We start from the raw sequence: 6,000 nt of genomic DNA, 5'->3' as shown, positions 1-6,000 counted from the left end.
CTAAAGAAATATTAAGTTCTGACGTCTTTATTCAGTCCTCACATAATAACTGCGCGCTCTCCTCGCCAGAATATGATGCCCAAACGGAGGAGAGCCACTTTACGTCTTCGGTGAGATTAAATAATCAGACAGCGCGACTTTTCAATACTTAATTACCGGGCGAGTTAGCCGTGCGCGTAGAGGCGCGCGGCTGTGAGCTTGCATCCGGGAGATAGTAGGTTCGAATCCCACTATCGGCAGCCCTGAAAATGGTTTTCCGTGGTTTCCCATTTTCACACCAGGCAAATGTTGGGGCTGTACCTTAATTAAGGCCACGGCCGCTTCCTTCCAACTCCTAGGCCTTTCCCATCCCATCGTCGCCATAAGACCTATCTGTGTCGGCGCAACGTAAAGCCCCTAGCAAAAAAAAAAAATACTTAATTACTGTACCCAACACGACTCACAGAAAATGAGCACCAAAGACAAGGGTTGAAAATATTATTTTTGGCCGGCTGGATGCTAGAAATTACCCACTGTGCGACGCTCACAAATTAAAGAACCCTTGGGACTCCTTTTAGTTGCCGTTTACAATAGGCAGGTGGGAACACATGGCAGGGTAGAAGCACCAGATCCATACTAGAGTCTAACTGACTTTGAATTCCGGAAATCTGTTAGCAATGTGCGGGTATTCCGGTTTCTTCAATGATACCGACCACTATCTGATCTGTAGTGAACTAACTACTTTGGGCCTAGGACAGAGAAAGTGAAATCTGTCTGCAGACGAATGAGGGTAGACAATCTCCAGGACTATTGAATTAGGCTGATGTATATCGACGTGATTATTGAAAACTTCATAAAAACACACAGCAAACTGGTAGAAAACGGGTGTCATACAGGAATGCTGCAGTAGAAACATTGCGTAGGCAGAACTGTGTATAAACGTGGGAAAATCGAACATCTTGATGGAATGATGAAGCTTGTAAACGGAAAAAGAAGGCGTGTCTGAAATGGCTGCAATCAATGAAAGGAAGAGAGCAAAACAAGTAATTGTTGAATCCAAGAAGATGATCTTGGAAAGGCTGGGTCAAGCCTTCTGGAAAGTAATAGATAATCTTACAGTCGAAATGAATTGTGTTTTGGGTAAATCAGGTGAACTCAAAGTAGATCCCACAGAATGACTGGACATGTAAAAGGAATATTTTGAAAATCTTCTCAACATAGACGTTTGGAAGAACCGAACTGATGAAGAGGTACGCTTGAGGATACGTAATGTTGCCTTCAGTCATACTTTTGTGAGGATAATTATTTCATACTTTTTCTGAAATTTTAGTATAAAATTAGGCGTATTCACTAACAGGTGCATTTTGAAAGGAGAAAGAATTATACTTTTGAGCCTATGGGAAAGACTTCAGTAAAATGGTGTACGCACATAAGTGAATAAATAAATATTATTCAAGAATACATTACGTCTATTATTGAACTAAACTGCTGAATAAAATCTGTTCAATGTAATTTATCTACGCATCCAATAAACAGAAACACAACTGTGAAGGTGTTACAAACTTCCGTGGCAAATGGATCAATTTGCGATAAGTCTGGAAACGTTCTAGTCAAAAGTTATTATAATCCAAGTCTGTCCGTTCTTAACAGTTCAAACGAGACAGAACTTTGTGGGACGCCATAGAGCAGCTCGTGCAGGTAAATGGACCTAAATACGTACAATTTTGCTTAACTTTTGAGTCTATCGTTTCCGGACTACGACTCCTCCATCATCACATGTTTCGATACTCACGGAACTTGTAATAACTGCCGAGACCAAGTTAAGTCCTTATCCAAAGCATGCGATGGTGAGAGTACAATATTGGACTTCATAACTTCGCTTCGTGTCTCCATTTATTTACTGCAAGATGACCCTTCAGATGACGAGAACAAATACAAGTGAAAGGAATATCTGTGGCTCTGAATGCAGAGATTATCTGGCGTTAGAACCATATTTCCCTTTTAATAATCGGTTTGCAAATGCAATTACTCAAACGTAAATTCACTCTCATTAAATAATTTGTTTTAATGATCACGAATTATTTAAAATTAATTAATTTTAACGTATAAAATTCAAGAAAAAACTATTCGGACGAATTCTAGTCGATCACTGAAAAATTGGAGGTTACAAACTCCATCATTATGTTGTTTAAAAACAGGAATCGGTTGTTTGAATTAGTTAGTATAGACCATGAAAAATACTTCTAATTTCAAATATTTGTTATTTCAGACTCTTAAGCATATGAAACATGATCTTCATGAAGTGATAACAGATGTGTCACAACTGAAGACAAAGATTTGTAAAATTTTGTGGCTTATAACCTTGTATTTCAACACTATAGTATATTTTGTTTTCATTCTCATACGATGCCAGTGAATATGCCCAAGATGAATAACTTGGTCTCAAATGTAAATAATTGTGCGTAATGTATGGAAAGTAAAGTATGTCTCACCAAAATTTAATTTTTTAATTTTTTTTCAAAAAACTGACAAGTACATTCGTAGAGAAACATTTAAATATGGCACAGTTTTTCGTATTGTAAGTGCTTCACTTCCTAACAGTTTTGATTAGAGCGACTGAATTTTCGAAAACGCGGGAGGGTTTACATTTGTCAAGTTCTATTTTTATTTCGGGCAGGGAGCCCTCCCTGTGTACAGATGGTCTGTTGCCATGACAACGATCCCAGCGATGGGAGGCTATCGCTTGTTTTTTGTGCTATCATCTTACCCGTCATTACTTTACGAGTTTGTTTTCGAAATATTAGTTTTGTTATTTAATCAGTGGCTAGTTGTACAGTTTCGGGTCTGAACAAGTTGATTGTGCGATTAGAGTCACGAAACTGTAAGATTGCATTCGGGAGATGTTGGCAGCCCTGAAGATGGTTTTCCGTGGTTCCCCATTTTCACACCACGCAATTTCTGGGGTCGTACCTTAAACATTGCCGCGGCCGATTCCTTCCCACTCCTAGCCATAGGACTTATCTATGTCTCTACGACGTAAAGCAAATTGCATGTAGAATTTCCTGCTGAACAAAGTTCGGGGACGTACTGCCACTAAGCACAAACACTGTTCGCAGGATCTCAAACGAAAAAAAGATCTTCCCCGTTCTGATATTATGTTAAAGTTAACAGCATGTTATGTTTCAATCTGATCTTCTTAGAACAAAGGTATCCCCTGACTTGTTCTAAACACACGTTGTACCGTGTACAGTTCCAGTCTTGATCACTTGTTTGGTGATCTGAACACATCAATCAATGTTCTAATCACATGTTGAAGTTAACAACATCGATTTTAGTCTTGTTATGTTTATTTTGTAATCCGCAAGTCTAAACATGCGCTGCACACTCTTGCCTTCGCGATGCGTGTTCGATAAAGCTATGCCTTGACAGAGAAGGAGGAGGAGGAGGTAGAGGAGGTAGCCACAACAGCCACCGCCATCTTGTGTAGTAACCTCTAACTAGTGATTAGCATCGGGAGGGGCATGTTGTTGTATGGTCTCCTTCAAGATCGTAGATGAGAGGTTAGGTTCGCAAATGCATTAAAGTTGATGATAGCTAACGGAATTTCAAATTATCCGTCACCACAATTCAAAGGTAGTAGCTAAAGACAGCACCACGGTGCTCTGTTGATTAAAGCTGGCATCTGGATAGAATTTCAAATTGCCGCCACCACATGTTAAATGTATTGAACCCGTGACCTTTGTGCCCTAAGAACATTATGCATAATGTAACAAACTAAAAGTTGGATTCTTGATAGCATGGATTTGACACGTGACGAGGGGGTGATTACCTTCGGTCCCACGCTCTGGGGTACGTGACGTCAACCACACGTGTCGACGGCGGAAGAATCTCAAGTCATTTTTATGAACTATTTCAAAGCGCGTGTACATGGCGTGACCACGCCAAGTCAAAAAAATATAGTGCCTATCAAAGGGGGTCAATCATCTCACAAATCGAACCCGTAAAATTTTTAAATGTCCGTGAACACTACCGCCAGAAATGTAGCAAGCATGTAGTCACTTTCAAAACTCTTGAAATTGCAGTTTAGGTAAGTCAGAAATTTTATAGAAATTTTCTTGGCGGCAAAGGGAGAGATCCGAAGAGAGGGGTAACTGCTATAAATATGAAGGGACGCCATGACGAAGTCTCCTTCTCCGGCATTTGTGATACAAAGCGGACGAAAAATTGTTGAGCTGCTCTGCGAAATCAAACCAACGAAAGTAGACTGAGTTCAACTGCAGATTTTAGCCATTGCGGCTAAGTCTTGACTCCATGAGGAGATAGTTTTCTTGAGTGAAATAATTGTACCAGATAGGACGGTCAAAGTACTGAATAAATTCTAATGTGATTAAGTAATTCGTGTGCGGAAATAATTATAGTCCATCGTGTGCGTTCAAGCAAACAAGTGAAGGGTATTTTCTTTTTTTTTAATGCTTTATTCCAGGAAACCTGAAGAAATAATAATAAATTGTGAAGCCATGAATGTAAAAATGGCTAAATAAAATGCCAGGGTCACAGGTGAGCCCTATGACGAATACTGGCGTGACGACATGAGGTAGGTGACTTTCCATCTTACTACCTCTTATATCTTGTCTCGTGATTTCTTAAAGTGTATTTGAATGGGGATATACGATGCAGTGGTCACCCCTACTAAGTTTTGTAAATGTGAGAGTACGACTAAAAGATTTTTTTTTTTTTGTTAAAAATGAAGCCATGTTTTCCAGTGTTGACTTAGTTAAATGTAGCAAAGGCTTTTCAGTCTGTCAAACACATAGCAAAAACAATGTAAATTAAAACACTAAAAGCATATCTGTAAAACACACACTAACATACAAAGAATGACATGTTTCGTTCTACAAGAACATCCTCAGATTCTATCAAATCACTTAAAATAAGCTTATATATGTACAGTATTGTTTACGTAGCGTAAACTTGTCAATGATAGAGAGATGAGTGATAACATGAAACAGTAATGACAAAAAATAAATTATATACAATTATAATATAGTGAAAAACTTACGTATTTATCTAGACTGCCGATGTTAAGTCTGTTGTCACCAAACACTATTTCAGGACTGTGGTAATGGAAAGTTTGTGGTGAGCCACGCTGTGCGTGGGGAGGGGAGGGCAGGATGTTCTTGTAGAACGAAACATGTCATTCTTTGTATGTTAGTGTGTGTTTTACAGATATGCTTTTAGTGTTTTAATTTACATTGTTTTTGCTATGTGTTTGACAGACTGAAAAGCCTTTGCTACACATACGACTAAAAGAGTCATTTGTTTTATTTTCCACTTGGATAAAAGTTTGAAGTCTTGCGAGTGCCGTATAATGTTGTAAAAAGTTATTGCATAGGGTTCCGAAGTGATATCACGTCCAATGTAGATCGTCCTCCGTGTGAGTGTACTGCCTATATTTTGTGATGTCAAATTAAGATGTTCATTCGACGTAAAATTCTTCTGTCTGCAATTTGACGTTAATAATAATAATCCATGGTCACTCGTTTTCAATCGAGTGGAAGCGCGCTGTCGGGTGAGAACCTAGGGTGATGAATTTGGTCACGGAGAGAAACTTTTTTTTAATGCCCATTTTAAACTGTGTCTGACTGACAATAGAAGATCTAGTAGAATGTTTCAGTCATTTCTCGTAAAAATCAAGTTATTAAATACGATATCATTTATGCGAAGTTATTCATGATTAATGCATTGTGCGATATTAGACGTCGGGATTTCTAGTGAGGATTTTATTCCAGTTCTTTGTCGATGATAATTGTGGAGCTGGGAAACAGAGGTTAGTTTGTGAATCAGGTTGGACCTGTCATTGAAGCCGGGACACGGAAGCCCGAGGAATGTTTTATATGAGTTGAAATGAGATGTGCGAATCAGGTTAGAGTTCTGTCATTTGAAGCCGGGACATGATAGCCCGAGGAATATTTTATAATGTTGAGAATGGAAAGAAATTCATAGAAATCCATAGCGGTAATA

The sequence above is a fragment of the Anabrus simplex genome, chromosome 10 (assembly GCF_040414725.1).
Source record: "Anabrus simplex isolate iqAnaSimp1 chromosome 10, ASM4041472v1, whole genome shotgun sequence".
In the NCBI taxonomy this organism is placed as follows: domain Eukaryota; kingdom Metazoa; phylum Arthropoda; class Insecta; order Orthoptera; family Tettigoniidae; genus Anabrus; species Anabrus simplex.
Note: the sequence above shows the minus strand (reverse complement) of the source record.